This window comes from Sminthopsis crassicaudata, chromosome 3 (assembly GCF_048593235.1).
Source record: "Sminthopsis crassicaudata isolate SCR6 chromosome 3, ASM4859323v1, whole genome shotgun sequence".
Lineage (NCBI taxonomy): Eukaryota > Metazoa > Chordata > Mammalia > Dasyuromorphia > Dasyuridae > Sminthopsis > Sminthopsis crassicaudata.
The window spans coordinates 476598605-476620605 of NC_133619.1; the positions used below are offsets into that span (position 1 = coordinate 476598605).

Here is a 22001-nt window from a genome sequence, read left to right on the forward strand (position 1 = left end):
GAGCAACAAGTATTTATCACCAAGGTTATTGTACCACTTAACCCTAATTGCCATCCCTCTCCAAAATAAAAATAAAATAAAATAAAATTAAAGCACCTACCTGCTTTACATATTTACATATTATGTGTATCACTTGAGATAATATTGGTAAAGTACTTAGCATAGTGCCTAAATCACAATGTGCTACATACATGTTAATCTCCTTCCTTTCTGAGAGTATTAAGAATAGTGTTTTCTTATGTATATGTCATGTCTTTTTGTATCACTACTTGTCTTATTTGCCAAAGGCACTAGCCTTTCCCTTGCTGGTCAACAAATTGAATCAAGTCAAGTGAATGCTATTGGGCAGTCACCATGTACCTATACTGTCCTAGGGGGTGTGGGAAGCATAAAAGAAATGTAATTTGTGCCTCTTACCTTCAGAAGCTTAGAATCTCACTGGCAGAAATAAGACATAAAAACATGAAACAATTAGAAAACCATTATGAAAGATCAATATGGACTAGAAAGAAAATATGAGGAAATGCACATCTCTCTTTTCACTTAAGAGGTATGAAACTATGGTGTGAACTCTTAAATACACAGTCCAAAGTGTTCGATGTGCAGTTTGGTTTTGCTTGATTCGTTGTAAAAGGCTTCTTGAGGGAAGGGAGTTAGGGAAAAGGGAGAGGAGGGGTTATATAACTGTGAAATAAAATCAAAAGGCATCAGTCAATAAGGCTTTTGAAAGCCCATAACATTATAAGATAATAAATGTTTAAGCTCTGAAGTGAACTCCAGACAGAGATGATATTGAGGTTGAGAAGATCTGTGCTAGATTATCCGGCTGGGAAGGGAGCTGAGCCTTGAAACCTGGTAAGATTTTGGAAGGAAATTAATCATGTAGTGCTTCTGCTAGTGCTAAATAGGAAGAATAAATTCTAAGCTGGTCATCCTCTCAGAGACCATGGTGATAGAGTTAGAGATATGGGAAATAATTCCCTTTAGGGAATTATTGTCAGTTAGAATGAGGTTTTTCTTGAAAGAATTGGGGGTGGGGGAAATGACACAGAGGAGGAAATGTTTTTCAGGATATTAGGACACACCCTATTTTCTAGAGCTAAGCCCCACAAGGAAGCTGTGCCCTGAGCTTGGCATAACAACAATCCTTTGCTCTCATCCTTTGGTCGATCTCACCCAGTGACAAAATAACATAATTGTTGGTTGCTTTGACTAGCACCAGGTGTTCTCGGACAAGCACTGGACGAGCTCAGACACGTTCTGGTCATGAAGCCCTGCTATGAATCAGACTTGTCTCATTGTTGTAGTTACCTCTCATTATCAGGGCTACAGTTCACCTGGCAACCACTGGTATAAGTATTGAGACCTCCCTACACTGTCTATGGTCCCTGGCACATATGTCTAATCTGTGTCCTTGCTTGCATGCTGTTTTCCTCAATTTGAAACTAAAGTTCTGTTTGATTGCTGACCCTCTTATCTTCAGCCTGCTTTGTTCGCTCCAGCCACCCACAGATTAGAAGCTGGTTCGGTCCCATTGACTGTAGGAAAATAAAGAACAGGAGTCTGAGGAGATAAAGCTATTCCTAAACTGTCAGAAGGAGGGAGGAGTGGAGACTGTGACAAAGGGAAGAAGAAGAAGGAACATGGAATATTTGGACCTAAGTAACAAGGGCTTTTTTTTTCTCCTGAAGAAACTGGATCCTCTATAAAGGAAGCAGCTTCTTGTACTCTAAGGCAATGGTTCTCAAATTTTTGTTCTCAATAATCAGTTGAAGATCTGTCTGATCTATGTGGGTTATTTTTATAGATATTTACCACATTAGAAATAAAGGATACTTTTGAATTTGTAGATCCTCTGGAAGGATTCCAGAGACTCCCAGGATACTCCGGACCACACTTTGAGAATCACTGGTCTAAGGAATGATAGAGATTCACAAATGCCATCAAGAATGATCAGAAGAGAGGGCAGATAGGTGGCACAGTGGGCACAAGCTCTGAAGTCAGGAGGACCTGAGTTCAAATCTGATCTCAGACACTTAACACTTCCTAGCTGTGTGACCCTGGGCAAGTCACTTAACCCCAATTACCTTGGGGAGGGGGGGAGCGAAGATTGATCAGAAGAGGCAATAGGGTAGGCCAGTGGGTAAAAGTCCTGAATTTAGAAACAGGAAAATCTAAACTTAAATCTTGCCTCAAATGCCTACTTTCTATGTGACCCTGGGTAAGTCACTTAACCAAGTATAGAGTATAATATCAGGGCTAGCTCTTTGGTGAGCCTCAGGATCAACCCGAGGCCTTGAGTTTAGTGGGAGAGTGCAGTGAAGGAGAGCAGCCACGTGGCTTGTCCAAGATGGAGTCTGGCCTCTGGAATCTGGAACCTGAAATCCTCTCTGTGGCTGAGATTACCATGGCTGAGAGCACCCTCTGTCTCCAGGACTCCCTCAAATCCCCCAGCGCGAATACATCACCACAGCACACTGGGCATGCGCAATGGTAGAATATCATATCAACACATTACCCTGAGTATACGCTAATTAGATTGACTGCATCATTATATGACATCAAGTATATGCTTAGAGAACCACCATCTCACACTGGGTACTTAACTACAACCACCCTGCTTTCTTAGATTCAAGCACACCCTTTTAGAGTTCTGGCCCCCTACATGTTCCACTTTCTTTTGTTTTGTAACGCAGGTGATCATGCCTTCCCTGACTTCTCAGGAAAGGTGAGAACCCCCAAAAGGAGGTGGTCACACCCTGCCTGACTTCTCAGGAAAGGGGGTGAAAACACCAAAAAGAAAAAGGGAGTCAAACCAGATATTAGTCAGTTTCCTCTGGGCTGAAGGGTACCTGAAACAGGTATACATAAATCCATCAACATGGGAGGTATTACACAAGCACATAGTAATATAGCACAGGCTAGTAGTGATGACTCTCCCCACAGCCAGTGCAGGCTCAATGTGGTGGTAACAAACATGAATTGTACATGCAAGTAGGGATATAACAAGATTATAAAAGATTTCCAGAAGTCCTAGAAGGAGAATATATAAATAATAATCACACACACCTTCTTCAGCAGCCAAGAGATAATCCAAAACTAATCTATTGTCCATTACTTTACATATCAAGGAATCCAGTGATCCCTGCAAGTTTGGAAGCTCTGCAATACACTCATCATGTATCAGGGAATCCAATGATTCCTGCAGACTTTGAACCTAACATCTTCCCCTTTCTTTTGATTTAGAGCATAGGGTGGTCATGACTTGAAACATAAATCCATCAATATGGGAGGTATTACACATAAATACATAAATTACATAAACTGTTAGGTTCTTACTAGGTGCTACAACAGTCTTATCATGTCTCAGGGAATCCAATAATTCCTGAGGTTTTTCAAATCCTGCAACAGTTTTATCATGTCTCAGGGATTCCAATGATTTCTGAGGGTTTTGAAGTCCTGGATCAGTCTCATTAACAATTTTTGATATCCATGAGTCAGTTGCCATAACTGCCATGCTCTTTCAGTGGTGGGCACAATCAGCGATGGAAGCACCCAATGTTTCTTGGATCTTCTCCTTCACTTCAAGGCTCTGCTCCGTCTCTCTCCCATGGACAAGGCTCATTGGCACCCGTCTTATTCCTTCTCCAGCTGTAGAGATACAAACAAATCTCTCCCTCAAGCAGTTAATCTATCTGGTCCCTTCCATTCACTAACTTTCTGGATCTTTCCACATCACCTAGTAATTATCAAAAGATAATGGAGCTGCTCACACTGGACACTGCCCTTTCAGCATGTTATAAAACCTGTCTGCTGGAGTCAGTTCATCTTTATCAAAAATCAAAAAATTGATAGTGTAAAGAGCTAAACTTAGAAGTTCTCTAGGGTTATCTGTGGCTCCCCCTTTCTTTTGTTTTTGGAGGAGCATCTTGATGTCTCTGTTTTTCCTCTCTACTATCATCTGTCCTTGAGGATTAAAGGGTATGCCAGTGGTGTGTAAAATTTTATACTGTGCACAAAAGTGTGCAAAATGTTTAGAAGTATATGCAGGTCCATTATCTGTTTTTATTTCTTGTGGCATACCCATAATTGCAAATGTTTGTATAAGGAATTCAGTGACCACTAGGGCTGTCTCTTTTGCTGCTGGTATTGCAAAAGTGAATCCTGAAAAGCTATCTACTACAATATGGATAAAAGACAGACGGACCAAAAGATTTATAATGGGTCACATCCATTTGCCAAATTTCACTGGGTCTCAAACCACGAGGATTCTTCCCTGGAGGGAGCATAGGAGTGTGGAAAGGAAGGCAAAGTGTAAGGCTTTTACTATGCTCCTAGCTTCCTCTATTGCTATTCCAAATTGTAAGCATAAAGCTTGAGCAGCCTGATGATATTTAGAATGAGATTCTTGGGCTGCCTGAAATAAAGGAGTATTGGCTAACATGGTTAGAAGGCTATCTGCTTTTGAATTTCCATAAAAAAAGACCTGGAAGTCCACTATGAGAGTGGACATGCAAGATATATTATCTTACCTGGATGCTTTCTCACTTGCTCTTGAAGTTCTTTAAAGAGCAGATATATATTGGAAACTTCAAATTTTATTTGGGCTGTGGAAGTTCTTTGACCCACACCTACTGAATAGGCTGAATCAGACATTATATTTACAACTCCTGGATAATAAGTAAGAGCTAGAATGATTGCATACAATTCATTCTGCTGAGTGGACTGAAAAGGAGTTCTGACTACTCTCTTTATAGTTACGTCATGAGACTATACAGCACAAATGTTATATTTGGATGCATCTGTAAAAAATAGTTGGTCCTTTAAGATGAACCTTAGAAAACTTTTCTTCAAGAATCCATTGCCAGTGAAATGAGTGTAAACTGTGAGCATTTTTTTTGTTTTGTTTTTCTTCCCAGATTATTTTTACCTTCTGAATACAATTCTTCCTTTGCAACAACAACAACAACAAAATTCGGTTCGGCACATATATATTGTACCTAGGATATACTATAAGATATTTAATATGTATGGGAATGCCTGCCATCTAGGGGAGGGGGTGGAGGGAAGGAGGGGAAAAATTCAGAACAGAAGGGAGTATAAGGGATAATGTTGTAAAAAAAATTACCTATGCATATGTACTATCAAAAAAAAGTTATAATTATAAAAATTAATAAAAAAAGAGAAAAAAAAAAGAATCCATTGCCAGTTAAGTAATAACCAGATTATCTTTAATGGAGGCCTGTGTGTAAAATTTGGAGCCATGGCTAATAAAATTTGCCACTCTTGGGATGGTTTCACAGCATACATTAATAACAGCACTGGTATAAAAGGTGCATATCTTGTCAGATCTTATCCCAAATAATTATACTGCTCATTTAATGGCCTTTAATAAAATTCTAGCCACAAGCACTGGGTAAGGAGTAAGGCTTTGTTCTGGTTGTGCTGGGAGGTTTACCCACTCTATCACACTATCTCCTTGATGAAGGACTGCTGTGGGTGCCTCTTGTGTAGCAAAAACTGATATTTCCAAGGGTTTTTGAGTGACTCTTTTAATCTCATTGGATAAAGCCAGTTCAACTTCTCTCAAAGCCTCTCGAGCTTCTTTTGTAAGCTGGCGTGGTGAGTTTAAAGCACTATCTCCCCTTAAAATGTCATATAATTTTTGCAATTGATAAGTAGTCAAGCCTAACACTGGACACATTCATTGGATATTTCCTATCAATTCCTGAAAGTCATTTAAGGTGTTTAGCTTCTCTGTTCTTAAGGAAAGTGTTTGTACTGTAAGCACCATAGGATATACTTCATATCCTAAAAATCGAAGAGGAGCATGTCTTTGAATTTTTTCTGGAGCTATGTGTAATTTGTAGTTCCTTAGAGTTTCTATGGTCTTTTGTAGACATGGTTCTAACATTTCCTCCTCAGGTGCACACCCCAAGATATCATCCATGTAATGTAATAACATTACTTTTGGAATTGCTTTTTCTAGTAAGAGTAGCAGCAACATACATTTGACACATAGTAGAGCTATTTTTTATTCCCTGTGGCAAAGCTGTCCATTCATGTCTTTTATAAGGCTCAGTTAAGTTAATGTTGGGCACTGAAAAGGCAATTTTTTTCATATCCTCCTTATCTAGAGGGAAGGAATAGAAACAATCCTTAATGTCTATAACCCAAAGAGGCCATTCTCTAGGCAATTAAGTAGGAGATGGAAATCCAGGCTAAAGAGTTCCCATAGTTTCTATCCCTTCATTTACTTTTCTTAAATCAGTCAACATCTTCCATTTTTCCATATTTCTTTCTTACAACAAATACAGGGAAATTCCGAGGACTTAGAGAAGGTTGTAAGTGTCCTTGGTCAAGTTGCTCCTGTACTATATCTAATAAGGCCTGAATTTTATCACTTGTTAAGGGCCGCTGTTCTATCCACACTGGTGTATCAGTTTTCCACTGAATGGAAACAGGTGAGAGTGTTGGTAGGTGTTCAACAGCAGCTCTGCCTAAAAAGCTGAAGTACTCAATGCCAATGCATCTTTATCAAAAATCAAAAAATTAATAATGTAAAGAGCTAAATTTAAAAGTTCTTTAGGGTTACCTGTGGCTCAGTCAGCGATGGAACCACCTGATGTTTCCTGGGTTTTCATTTTAAGGGCCTTCTCCATCTCTTTCTGATGGTCAAGGAGAATACGACTTGTTGGCACCCATCTGATTCCTTCTCCAGTAGACTGTCTCAGTTTCCGCATCTGTAAAATAGGAATCGTAATAGCATTTACTTCTCAGGATTGTTGTTTCAAATGAGATAACAATCATAAAATTCCAAGCATAGTGTCTTGTAATATAAATACTTCCTTCCCTATCTAAAAAAAGTTTGTTGTGAGGTTCAAATAAGATGATGCTTTAAAGTACTTAAAGTAAATATTAAAGCAGTATGTGAACCTAAACTACTATTAATATGATGATTAAGAAACAAATAATGGTGGTTTGTTTTCTTGTGTTGGGCATTTCTGAGGCAGCTATTTCTCAGCAATCTGTTGTCTTTCCAAGATATGTATGTTCCCAGAGGTGATGGAGTGTCTCTTGATGCTCTTCAGATCTGACAATTATTTCTGGTGACTTATTCAGGCCTCAATGATACTACAAGAAAGCATTGCTAAGGACAGTGAGGTGCTAGACAAAATATTGAAAAATTTAATGGCATAGTTAGGTTTTTTTTTCTTTCCATTTTTACCATTGCTTAAAGTTAGCAGTTTCAGAAGAGAAAGAAAACTTGAAAAGTGAAAAATTATCTAAGAAGATGATGTTTAAAAAATAATTTAGATTTCTGGACCATAACTTAAAATACTGGAAGAACAGGGATATTGGTTAAGGATGGAGTATACATAATAAATGCTTGGAGTTTTAGAAATATAATCCTTAGTGCCTTATACTGCAAAGGGAGAGAAAGAGAGGAAATTCTCCATATACTCTACATACTTAGAGTAATAGTTCTTGAAGTATGGTCTGGAGATCCCTGTGGGTCTTCTATATCTTCTGAAGGGGTCTGAAAGATCAAAATTATTTTCATAATGATTAAAATGAATTTTAAATTTTGAATATGGTAAATGGGGACTGATTTCATTGTGGGTGGGGTTGGATCTTCAATAATTATTGAGAGTTATGAAGAGATCTTAGAATCAAAAAGCTTGAAAACTAATGCCTTAAAGAGTAGTGGGCCCAATATAAAATAGAAGGGAAACCAGTTATTCCAAGGAAATGATTTCTAAAAGAGAACCAGAAATAAAATCCTTGGCTTCAGATTTTTATAAACAGATGCACAAAATATAGCAATCAACTGAATCAGAGATCCTAAATCAAGGAAGAAAATTATCTGTAGATTATATTGAGACTTGATGGGTTATAGACCTCACCATTTGAAAATAATTATGGAAAGATCAAATTGTTTAAATGGGAAAAATAAATAAAAGGGTTGGCAGAGAAATGTTTAATATTAAGGACATAAATATAAACTTATTTGAGGAAATTCAGGAAACTAAATGGGAAAGATGATAGAAAACATTGGGGTCAAGATCAGCAGGAAAAAATAGAAGCAATATTATAATAAGTCTATGTTAGAGGGCACAAAAATGAGTAATTAAATGAGAAGTTTGGATAACCCATTACAAATCATAGCAAGATATGGTGACAGGGGTATGTCAGTTATCCAAATATCTGCTGTATAATAGCTCTCCCTCTGCCAACAGTTCAGCTGATAAATTTGTGCATTGTAAGTATGATTTCATCCTTTAGAAAGTGGCAGAAGCAACAAGAAAAATTGCTATTGTAGACCTAATTCTGACTAATAAAAGGAAGAGGTTACTAAAGTGAAAATGATGAAAACTTGGAGATAGGTAACAACTCTATCATTGGGCTCATGATAAAAAGAAAGCTAATTATAATCTTGCTTAAGTTATCTTCATAGCTCTTCCTCTCCTCTTCTAGTCCCCATTTTCTTCTTGCTCCACTCTTTAGACACTTTTGCTCCATTCCCTTAGGATTTTCTCTCTAAAACCAGACAAGAATAGTTTTTTTTAACAGTTTCAGAGAATTGACTGGTAGGATCCAATGTCCTAATATTTTATAGAGAAAATTGTTCCAAGGAAGATGGAAAATACTTAAGCATGAAATCTCCAAGACACAAATTATTCTAATAAGGATCAAATCCCTTCCTTAGTAAGACAATGTCTATTGTGATATTCTTATATAGAAGATGAAGCTATTTGAGCTGAATAATAGTATAGCTAAGTGGATTTATAAATAGCCAAATGACTAGACACAATGAATAGTTATTAATGGTTTGCTGTCAATTGGAAATGAAGTTTCTTGGGGAAATATTTAACACACACACAAATGTGTGAGATAGATATCTATAAAAATAGATACCTATACATATATATATATATATGTAAAATAGAAAAAGGGGATTGGACACAAAATTGTGAATTCCTTTTGTACAGTTTGCCTTTCCTTTTAATTTTACAAGAAATTTAACATATAACTTTCAAAGCTGACTGAATTATTTGTGTTTCCTTCTATTCTCTTCTGAGCATTTTCTTTAAAAAGTCTAAGGACCTCTTTTTTTAAAAAAATTTCTTCCCTTTTAGGCCACTTTATTGTAAGCTCCCATTTCCTTATCTTTCCTAATAAAAAAATAAAAAAGCAAAATCTATGTTACATATTCATAATCAAGCAAAATTATTTCCTATCCCAGCTGTGTCTGATAATATGGGTTTCATTTTGTGCCTTGAGTCCATCATCTCCCTGTCAGAAAGTATGTAGTATATATCATAATTAGTTCTTTGGAATCATAGTTGGTCAGTGAATTGCTCAGAGTTTTCAAGTCTTTCAAATCATCTCATGGTTGAAAAGAGCATGTCCATCATAACTGATCATCACATAATCCTGTTGTTGCTATATGTAATGTTCTCTTGGTTCTATTCACTTCATTTAGCAACAGTTCATGTAAGTCTCAAGAAGCTTATATTCTAATGGAGAAAAGACAACATGAAATAGGAAGCAGAAATGGTGGGACAGGGGAGAGAAGCAGAAAGTAACTGGATGCAGGAAGATGGTTTTAAAGTATCCCTTCTGTAAGATGAAGGCTCCAGGAGGAATCAACCAGTGGGAGAACTAGGGGAGGACCCTACAGAGGAAAAGTCAGACTGAGTAAACTATGGAAATAGTAATCTGCTCCAGAACAAGAAGGTATTCAGGCACCAACAAAAATTCCAACATAAGCCAGCAGTAGAGAAAACATAGTTTTGAAGACCAGAAAAATCAAGGAACTGATGATATAGTCAACAGGAATAGCCAACATGATCATCAAATTTGCAGATGACACACATCTACATTGAGTAATTTGTGAGAGTTGTTATATAAAGCCACAGCACTGCAGGAATATCTGAATTAAAATTTGACTTTAGACTTGTAGTAACTGTGTGACTGGGCAAGTCACTTAATTCTACTTATAAGGTTACAGTATCCTCAACTGTAAAATAGAGTTAATAGTAACAAGTACCTCCCCATGTTGTTATGAGAACCAGATAATATTCATAAAGCCTTTACAGTAGCCTCTTAAGAAATACTTGTCCCTCCCCCTGTCTCTTTCCTCTGCTGAGACTTGAAAGAAGTTACAGACACATAGCCCATGAAATAATTGTCAGCAAGGTGGCACAGTGAATAAGGTGCAGGACCTGGAGTTAGGAAAATCTGAACCTCAATACAACCTCAAACACTGTGACCCTGGCAAGTAACATATTCTGTCTGTCCCCATTCTTCATCTATTAAAATGGGGCTAAAAATAATACTTCCCAGTGTTATTATAAGAATCAAATGTGATGATATTTATAAAGGGCTTTATTAACCTAAAGCACGATATAAATGCTAACTATTGTTATTGTTTAAACACATTATTCAAATAATTATTTTTGCTTCTATGAGTACAGGTAAATTATTTTATAATTTTTTTTTTTTTTAATAACAGGAATGAAGCAGGGGGGAGGTAGAATGATTGAGCAATCTATCTATACTTGTTCCTACTTGCTGATAAGAGATCAGGCATTGATTGACCAGAGCATTCCTTATCTGGGTGTGATAAGAGTCAGGTTCCTAACTTAGGAAAATATTTAACACATATATGCGCACACAAAGGTGTGTGAGATAGATATCTATAAAAATATATCTCTATATCTATCTATATATCTATATATAATAGAAAAAGCGAATTGTACATAAAATTGTAAATCCCTTATGTATAGTTTGCCTTTCCTTTTAATTTTATAAGAAATTCAACACATAACTTTCAAAGCTGACTTGATTATTTGTGTTTCTGAGCATTTTCTTTAAAAAGTCTAAGGGCCTCTTTTCTTTCATTTTCTTCCCTTTTTAGGCCACTTTATTGCAAACCCCTATTTCATTCCCCTTTCTCTTTCCTAATAGAAATAAATAAAAAAAAGCAAAATCTTTGTTACATGTTCATAGTCAAGCAAAACTATTTCTATCCCAGCTGTGTCTGATAATATGGGTTTCATTCTGTGCCTTGAGTCCCTTATCTCCCTGTCAGAAAATGTGTAGGATCCTGACATCACTCAATTCTAGGTAACTAATTCCTCTATATGATTTTTATTCTGATAATTTTCTTCTATTAATGAGTCAATGACCTTTCCAATTGTCAATGTGGAACTGACTTGAACCATGAGGAGCACTTTCCAGCCCCCTTCCCCCATTCATCACCAAAAATAAGGATCCCAGTCTGAAACCTGTACCACTCACCTGGGACATGTGACAGAAGTCTAAAGAGCCTTTGACTGGCATCCCCTGTCACATTTGTCTCTGAAACTGCAAATGCTATTATCAGAAAAGGTCAGATTTTTAGTCTCACATGAAGTTAGCATCTAGAGGGAAAAGGGGTCATTTTAAAGTAGCCACTTTTCAGATTGCTGTTGCACTTTTGGGCTTCAGTGTTGCTTGCTGTTGCATATTTATGGCCCTCCAATTTCCTGAAGGACCTGACACATGATTTGTAATGGCTGCTATTTTCTAACTGTTTCCAACTCTTTATTCTTGCCATCAAATCAGATGTGGCCTGTTTGTTAGAAAGCAACATCGGAAAAGCACTGGCTGAGTGATTATTTAACACTTGAACTTCCTATGATTTTGTCTGCTCTTAAGCATATAAGTGGGATGAAGCTCTTGGGGTTCAAAAGAGAGTGGACTCCCTTCAGAACTCTGACTTCTAGTCTCAGCCTTTGCTACTCAATATCAATAGACAAATTACCTAATTTCTCAATCTCAGTTTTCTCACTTACAAAAAGAAGGAGTTAGACTACATTTATTTCTGTTCATCAAATGTGTATTGACCATCTGCTATATGTGTCAGGCATTGTGCTAAGCCATGGGAAAATGAGGGTTCCCACTTTCAAGATCTCCAATGCTTATAACTGTCAAGTTCCCTCCTAGTGCATGTGTTCTACTAAAAATGTTATTATTAATTAATTACTTATCTCACAGTTTCATGGGGAGAAAGTGTTTCATAACACGTGAGTTAAGACTATTATCATTATCATCTTGGTGAATTGTTAAAAATGTATCATGGAAGTAAAGATTTAAATGGCAGGACTCTAAGGGATCCAGCCCAGATTTTATGCTCTAAAAGGAACTTTTTTCTCTCTCCCCATTTAGAAGAAATATAGTTAAATCTCAACTATCCACCAGCCTTCCTTGAGTTTAGTAATATTTATTCATGGATTGAGCTTAGTAATATTTATTCAGGATTAATCTGGGAAATAGATGTAGAAACATAAAATGCTATATTTGAAAGGAACTTTAAACATTAGCTAGTGCAGTTGACATGTGACAAACTTAGAAGGGTGACTTCTCTAATGTCACCCACTGGATAAATGGCAGAGATGGGACTACACCAAGGTCCTCAGGTTCCCAGTCTGACGATCTGTTGACTAACAATTGCTCCCTCTAATGCCAGATAGCAGTTTTTGTCTATACCATTTAGTGGATTTGTTTAGGGATCTGGGCTTCATTAACTCCATGCTCTATGTTGACAATTGAAGTTAAGGCGATGGTCCATTATGACTTCAGATTGTAGTTTTCTTCCATGTGTTCCAGGGTTTAGTGTAGAGTCTACACATAATAATAGACATAAAATTAATAAATGTTTATTGACCAACTATTCTGAACTCCTGACAAAAAAACATCAAGGGGAATAAAGAAGGGAGCTGGTAGAAGAAAGCACTTACCTGCTCTAAATACATTCCCATCTCTTGGTCCAGACTAACTATGTTCCAGGGTATTGAAAAACTTGCATATATGATGACTGAATTGTTGGTGATGATTTCTAAATGACAATGGCTGGAGGGGAAGTTGGGAGGAGAAGGAAAGAGATGCTAGAAGGCAGAAAATGAACAATATCCTGATAGTTTTTGTAATGATACAAAATAGGTTCTGGAAACCAAAAAGCAAAAAGCTTGATGTTAATTCCTGCCAAAATTGTGAAATAGTTCTAATATTAATGAGTTTTGTGCATTTAGAAAGGGGAATGGGGATCAGTATGAGCTAACATAAGTTCTTCAGGCATAGGTCAGATCCATAGGAAATTTCATTTACTTTTTGACAAGGTTACTAAATTAGCAAATTACCAGAGTACTGTTGGTTTCCTGCATAAAAGCTGACTGATAGTGGAATGCTTTGGATTTATAATGAGGCTCAAAGAGTGCTGATGAATAAATCAAGATTAATCTTTAGAGAGACTTCTCTTGGATTCCTGCAGACCTCTCTGTCCTATCACAGGGTTTATCCTTTACTCAGATTTGTTATTAGTAAGTAGTATTTACTTTGGAGTAGGGGAAGTTACATTGCACTGGAATCTTCCTGACCTGAGTTCAAATATGGCCTCAGACACTTACTAGCTATGTGACTCTGGGCAAATCACTTAATCCTGCTTGCCTCAGTTTTCTCATGCAGACAAGGAAATGGCAAACCATTCCAGTATCTCTGCCAAGAAAAACCCCAATGGGGTCATGGAAAGTTGGAGGCAATTGAACAACAGTACTAAATATTTAGCACCTAGTGGAATATTATTTTTCTATAAAAATTGATGAATAAGCTGAATATAGAAAGACCAAGAATGCTTTACATGAACTGATACTGAGCAAAACAAGTAAAACCAAGAATACATTGTACACAATAACAGCAAGAATGTGCAATAATCAACTATGAAAGGCTTGGTTCTTCTCAATAGTTCAGTGATCCAAAGCAATCCCAGGAGACTTTGGACAGAAAATGCTATCTGCAACCAGAGAAAGCAGTAAAGAGTGTAAATCAACACATGCTATGTGCATTTCTTTCTTTTTTTTTTTTTTTAATTTCTCCCATGGTTTTTCCCATTTGCTCTGATTTTTCTCTCCCAACATAATTAATAAAACAATGTATATTTTTAACTTAAAAAATTAATAAATGAATGAATGAATATTTATTGCCTGGGGTTATTGTAAAGTTCTTTCCAAAGATTAAAGCACTTAATGTTTAGGTTGGTGACTATGATCACTTTTTAAAACATTTTAATCCATGACTTATGTGAATGAATTAACCAGTCAAGAAACATATACTAAGTAGCTCTTCTTTGACAAGGATTGTGGTAGATACTGGGGAAACAAATACAATTGAATTCAACAATTCATATTTCTAAGAAGCTTATATTCTACTAATGGAACAATGACACATGTAATTATATGCAGAATTAATAGAAATATATGGAAAGTGGGTTAAATATAAAATAGTTGGGGATATAGAAGAGCAGCATTTAGAGGGGATTAAAAAATACTTCATGAAGAAGATAGTGCTTGAGCTGTTTATTAGAGGAAGAAAGAAAAAAGTCAAGGTCTCCATTGCATCGAGGGCCATTTCTAGTCGTCTTCATTTATATCGTGCCATTGGACCCAGATGGCTCTGGAAGGAAAGTGATGCTAATGACTTTGCACAGCCCTTCTTCACTCAAATCCAATCCACTTATATATCATGGCATCCCCCTCCTATTGCCATGGTCCTTTTTGAGCCTGAAGGACAAACAATAAAAACAACAGCGGAAGAGAAAGATTCTGTGAGGCAGAAGTGGAGACCTTCTAAATTTCAGGATGGGAGATAGTGAATGGGAAAACCAAGAGCTGAAGAGAGAGGGTCATATATGAAGATATAAATAGCATACTTATCAAAACTCCAGATGACACAGAGTTGGGAAAAATAGCTTGAAATATTGTGAAAGAGAATTAGCATCCAAAAAGAGCTCAAGAAGGGCTGAGGTGATAAGCTGAATCTAATAAAATGAAATATACAATAATGTTATCATTAATAATAGCATTTATTTTGTACAATGAGTGCTTTACATTTTTATTTGATTCTTACAAACAATCCTGGGAGATAGGTGCTATTATTATTTCCATTTTACAAATGAGGAAAATAAGGCTAAAAGAGATGAAATAATTTGGCCTGTAGTAGTAGCTAGTGTGAAGCAAAATGCAAACTTGGGTTTTCCTAGTGGTATGCTGGTAAATGTTTAACAACTGGATGTTTGGGGTGGGGGGGAGTTAGGCAAGACTCTCTTTTAAGTTTAATATTTTCTCCACCATCTTCTAAACCAGAGGTGTTAATTTGTAGCTGCAAAATCTACAAAGTAGATTTAGATGTAGTTGAGAAATATCTAACAAAATAAATTATAATGCATCATAAAATTAATTTGTGGTTTTCTAAGCCAATATTCCATCAGGAGAAATTTGTTTCTATTTGAATTTGATATCACTAGTACAGAAAATAAGAAATGAAACCCTGGTTTGTAGCATTTACCAATTTCTTAGCTATAAATTACCACATAAAATAATTTTACAATTGGTTCTTGGGACCTGTTACAATTTGGCCCCAGCAGACCTCTGGATTTCCCTGACACCAAATATAATGCCCTATTATGCTACCCACGTACCTTAGAATGATTTATGATTTTATTAGCATAGGGAATTCTAGGTGGGATATGACTTAAATAAGTCCTAAGGCATTAGTTGTTTGGAGCATAGACAACTTATATGAATTGCTCAATTACCAGAAGTAAGATTTGATTTTAACTATTTCTTCCTGAATGAAATCCCAATGCTCTATATACTTGTCCATACTACCTTTGCTATGTGTGTGTGTATATATATATATATGTGTATATATATATATATAATACACATATATATTATACACACACATGTTATTTGTACAATAAATGTTAAGTCCTACATTTGGATTAAAAAAAAAAAAACTTGCCCACATCTAAGATGGTAGAGATGTGGTTACAGCATTTCTGTGAAAAAAGACTGAAGATTTTGGTGTCCTATAAGTCCAATTTGAAATAATAATGTGATGTAACTAAGATAGAGAATTTCCAAAGCAAGGAAGGCAATATTCTCATTGTGTTCTGTTCAGGAACAGAAGCCTGGTGCTTAGTTCTGAGCATCATATTTTAAAAAGGATCTCGACAATCAGTGCTACATCCAAAGTCACTAAAATGGTAAGGGGACCCAATGTTATATTCCATGGGAATTGATCAAAGCAATCAGAGTCATTAAACCTGGAAAAGAGAAAACTTAAAATGGAATGAAAAAACTGTCTCCACATAGTTAAAGGCTTGTCACATAGAAAAGGAATTAGGAGTGAGAACTCAAGCCAATGGAGAGAAGTTACAGGGAGGAGGAGCAAATTTTGGTACAAGATGAGGAATAATTTCCTCACAACTAGAGTTATTTAAAGATGGCCTGGGCTTCCTAAGTGTTTCCACAATTTGAGCTCCACCTACATTTCATCCTATTTCATACTCTTCTTCTTTACACAACTTTCAATGCAGTCAACTTGGCCAACTCTAATATCAAAGCAAGAACTTTGACCTTTTGAAATTACTTTTTACTAATTTTGCATTTACTTTGTAAATAGAGCATAATCTACTTGAAGGACAAAACAATTCTCTCTCTCTCTTTCCTCTCTCTTCTCTTCTCTTCTCTCTCTCTCTCATTCTCTCTCTCTCTCTTCTCTTCTCTTCTCTTCTCTTCTCTTCTCTTCTCTTCTCTTCTCTTCTCTTCTCTTCTCTCTCTCTCTCTCTCTCTCTCTCTTTCCTCTCTCTCTCTCTTCTCTTCTCTTCTCTCTCTCTCATTCTCTCTCTCTTCTCTTCTCTTCTCTTCTCTTCTCTTCTCTTCTCTTCTCTTCTCTTCTCTTCTCTTCTCTTCTCTTCTCTCTCTCTCTCTCTCTCTCTCTCTCTCTCTCTCTCTCTCTCTCTCTCTGTCTCTCTGTCTGTCTCTCTCTCTGTCTCTCTGTCTGTCTCTCTGTCTGTCTCTCTCTCTCTGTATCTCTCTCTATCTCTCTCTCTCTCTCTCTCTCTGTCTCTCTCTCTCTCTCTCTCTTTCCATCTCTAGCTCTTAGGGCAGTGGTCTACATGCTGTTATTATTCAACTCAATTATTCAATTATTCAATATCATATCAATTCAAGTTTCAGTCATGTCTCTGAATCTCCATTTGGGGTTTTCTTAACAAAGATAATGGAGTGGTTTGTCATTTTCTTTTCCAGCTTGTTTTACAGATGAGGAAACTGAGATAATCAGGGGTAAGGTGCCCAATATCATCCAGCTAATAAATATCTGAGACTGGATTTGAACTCAGCTCTTCCTGATTCCAGGCACTGTATCACCTAGCTGTCTGTCCTGTACATAATAAGTCTTCAATTAATCTGTTAAATTCTATTAAATTGAATTAAGGAAGCAAGTTAATAATACCAATAGATAGATAGATGTCAAATAAGGACAGATCAGAAGCACTTCGAAATTTCATAGGGTGAGAGATGAACTGATCTCTGGGTCCTTCAGCTTTAAATATTCTAGGACTCTATAAAGATAGCACTATGGATGGAAGAGATCAGGGAAAATGTTGTGAAGGAACAATGAGCTAGGCCCTAAAATAAAGGACAGGAAGCAAGGAGACAATATAGCATTTCAACTGGGCATTAAAAGATTGATAGGGTTTGTTGTGGGGGAGAGGACATGGGAGGTTTCCTGAGGTTTAAACAAAGAAGAGGATGCTAAAAGAACAAGAGGCAGTGGATAAGACATTGGACTTGAGTGTCAGGAAGATCTGGATTCAAATATTGCCTTTGACTATGTTATCCACTTAATTTTCCTGTGCTTATGATCTGCAAATAGGCCAGCTTTAGGTATAGGCACCCAAATGGCACAGTGGATAGAGTACTGATCCTGGAATTAGGAGAACTTGAGTCAAATTTTACCTCAAACAGTAATCAGCTATGTGACTCTGGGCTAGTCACTTAACCCTGTTTGCCTCAGTTTCCTCATTTGCAAAATGAACCAGAGAAGGAAATGGTAAACCACCCTAATATCTTTGCTAAGAAAACCTCAGATGGGATCATGAAAATTTAGGAGAGTTAGACATGACTAAAAACCTCAAGAACAAAGCCAGATTTTGAAACTTGGATGGATATCTATAGCCTCATCAATGAGGGTACTCCCTGGAATCAGTGAAGCCATAGCCATTCAAACTGTGGGCACATCTTGAAATTGCCCTTGGATTAGACAGTTTCTTTAATGATATCAAGTTAATAATTTGTTAATTTAGTAACTAAAGAAGATATCATAGTATATTGGAAAGAGCAAAACATTAGGAATTTATGCTTAGCAAAACGGTCAGTATGTAGTGAGCTCTCAGGAACTATTTGTTAAATGTTTTGATGGACCTTAATCCTAGTTCAGGCTTTCAATAAAAATATGACCTTAAGGAAGTCACCCTTGTCTAAGGCCCAGTATCTTCCTCTGTAAAATGAGATTGGACTAGATGGTGGGGGAAGGAGGGAAGGTTCTTAATCTTTTTTTTTTTTTTTGTATCATGGTGTACTGGAGTCACTAAGCCTATTTGTCAAATTATCAGTTTAAGCATTTACACCTTGGAAATCAGCAAACTCTGCAAATTGTGGCTTGATTTTTTGTTGTTGTTGTTGTTGATTGCCTAGACTTAAGAAAGTGATAGAGAAAATGTTGATGCTGCAGATGAAACTTAAAATTATGTCCTGCATACATTTTCTCCTTCTGAGATCTGGTTGTTCAACATTTACCAACACATCTCTACATGGGTCACTTTGGCAATCTAATGAATCCTTTAAGCTCTTCTTAGAATTATATTTTAAAATTCATGATAGGTCATGCTAAATTTCAAATAGAGATGATTAAAATTAAAATTAATTTCCCCCTCATCCATTTTCATGAATCCCCCTGAAACCCATCCATAGATCCTTCATGGGGTCTATGGACTTAAGATTCAGAACCCCTGGACTAGATGATCTCTTTCAGCAGGAACATTTTTTTGATTCTTATGTCCACACTAAGAGTTTCTGATCCAATAACTACAGGATTATAGGAAAACAGGGAGAAATTCAGGGTGTTTTTGGAGGATAAGATTCATGATTACTTTCCATTTGTTGTGTCAGCATACAACTCCAGACTTAATTGCTAATCCATTAAAACAAGGACCAGGTGATTAGGATGGACTTTTTTAAAGAGTCAGCTTGGAAATTCCATCTCTTAGAAAAAAAAAAATAAAATCCCTTTGATCAGCTGTGTTAGTTCCTGCTGAGTTGGGAAAGCACAAGTCAGCCTGAAAAAAGTAAAAATTTTCTAAGGCATTTCTACTTGAGAAGATGTGTTGTACTTTCAACAGAAACCTCCTCCTCCTTGCCCCATCCTCCCTTCAGGAAAGAAAATGGTCTTAGGGAGGTGCAATTGTGTACCAGGAAAAATAGTTGCTTTCTTGTCCAGGACTTTTTGCTTCTATAGCACTTGGATCATAAACCAAATCTTAATATAGTTGATAGAATCATATTATGAAAGGAAGAAGGACTTTTAAAGATACAATATTATATTTGAGGAACTTGAGGACCAGAAAGGTAATATTGTTGTTTATAGTCACATTGAATAAAGAAGTCAATTGACAGTTAAAAGCATTTATTAGGTGTCTAATATGTGCCAGGGACTATGCTAAGTGGTTTACAAATATTATCATATTTGATCCTCAAAACAACCATGGGAGGGAAGCATTGTTATTTTACAGTTGGGGAAACTGAGGCAAACAGATTTTTTAAAAAAAGTGATTTGCAACCAGGATCCCACATCTGATATGATTGTAGGTGATGCGCATTGAACTTAGATCTTCCTGACTCTAGGTCTGGCACTCTAACTACAGAGCCATCTAGCCTATACATTTCTATATATCATCAATAAAACCCAGCAGCAAGGAATAGAAAGAAAAATTCTAATTAAAGTAACTATGGACAGTATAAAATATTTGGGAGTCTACCTGCCAAGACAAATCCAAGAACTATATAAACATGATTACAAAACACTTTTCACATAAATTAATTCAGATCTAAATAATTTGGAAAATATCAATTACTTATGGGAAAGCTGAACCAATATAATAAAAATGGGGACTCCACCTAAATTAATTTATCTATTCAGTGCCATATCATACAAATTACCAAAAAATTATTTTGTAGAGTTATAAAAAATAATAAAATTAATTTGGAAGAACAAAAGATCAAGAATATGAAGGGAATTAATGAAAAAAAAAAAAAAACTTGAGATGAAAGATGGCCATACCAAATCTCAAATTGTATTCTAAAACTGTAATCATAAAACTATCTGGTGCTGGCTAAGAGATAGAATGATGGCTCAGTGGAATAGATTAGATGCACAAGATAAAATCTGCTAGTTGATAAAAACCTAAGACCCAGGATTTGGGGCAACAACTCACTATGTGACAAAAACTATTGGGAAAACTGGAAAATGGTATGATAGAAATTATCATTAGATAATTAGAAACTATCATTAGATAGACCAATATCTTACATTGTAAACCAAGAAAAGTCAAAATAAGTTTGTGATTTAGACATAAAGGATAATACCTAAGTGAGAGAACAATCAGATCTCTAGAGAAGAATTTATGAATAAACAAGAAATAGAGATTTTTATTTTTATCTTTTACATAAGATGTAAAACAGATAATTTTTATTACATTAAATTTAAAAGATTTTGCACAAGCAAAATTATTACAACCAAAATTAGAAGGAAAACAGAAAACTGGGAAAATATTTTACACCTAATTTCTCTGATAACAGCCTCATTTCTCAAATATAGAGAGAATTGAATCAAACTTATAAAAATACAAGTCATTGCCCAATTGATAAATAATCAAAGGATATGAACAGGCAGTTTTCAGATGAAAAAATCAAAACTATCTATAGTCATATGAAAAAATGTTCTAAATCATTTTTGATTAAAGAAATGGAAATTAAAATAATTCTAAGATACCACTTCACAACTATCAGATTGGCTAATATGACAGAAAAGAAAAATGATAAATGTTACAGGGAATATGGGAAAATTGGAACACAAATGCACTATTGGTAGAGTTTTTGAACTGATCAAACCATTCAGGGGAGCAGTTTGTGTATCCAAAGGGAAGTAAAATTGTGCATGCTCTTTGATCCAGCAATACCCTTTGATACAGCAACAGTTCTATATCCCAAAGAGAGGGGCAGCTAGGTGGCACAGCTAGATAGAGCACCAGCCTTGAATTCAGGAGGACCAGAGTTCAAATTTGATCTCAGACACTTAATACTTCCTAGCTGTGTGACCCTGGGCAAGTCACTTAACCCCAGCCTCAGAACAAAATAAATAAATATATCCCAAAGAGATTTTTTTAAAGGAAAATGCTTATTTGTATAAAAATATTTATAGGAGGTCTTTTTTGTGGTGTCAAAGAATTGGAAATTAAGGTAAGTCCCATCCATGGGGAATGGCTGAACAAGTTGGGTATATGATAATTAATAAAATACTATTGTGCTATAAGAAATGACAAGCATGCTGATTTCAGAAAAAAAAATTGGAAAGATTTAAATAAACTGATGCAAAGTAAAGGGAGCAGAACCAGAACATTGTTCACAGTAACTAACAGATGTTAAATGATCAACTGTGAATGGCTTACCTATTTTTAATAATGCAGTAATCCAAGAGAATCCCAAAGGACTCATGATGAAAAATGCTATTTATATACAGAGAAAGTACTGATGAAATTTGAATGCAGAGGAAAACATTATTTTCCATGTTACTTAATTTTACATGCTTTTTTTTCTTTTGGTATGTTTCTTCTTTTACAATATGACCAATATGTAAATATGTTTTACATCATTGAACATATATAACCTATATTAAATTGCTTACCATCTTAGGGAGAGGAGAGATGAAAGGGAGAGAGACAGAGAGAGAGACAGAAAGAGAAAAACAGAGAAAGAGACAGAGAGAGAGAGACAGAAAGAGAGACAGAATCAGAAAGACAGAGAGACACAGAGACAGACAAAGAAACAGAGACA

At 36.0% G+C, this 22001-nt stretch overlaps 1 pseudogene; it reads right to left on the bottom strand.

Annotated features, from left to right (window-relative positions):
- Nucleotides 1–2283: 2283 nt before the first annotated feature.
- Nucleotides 2284–22001, bottom strand: part of LOC141562239 (small ribosomal subunit protein eS21 pseudogene) — a 110065-nt pseudogene continuing 90347 nt past the window's right edge.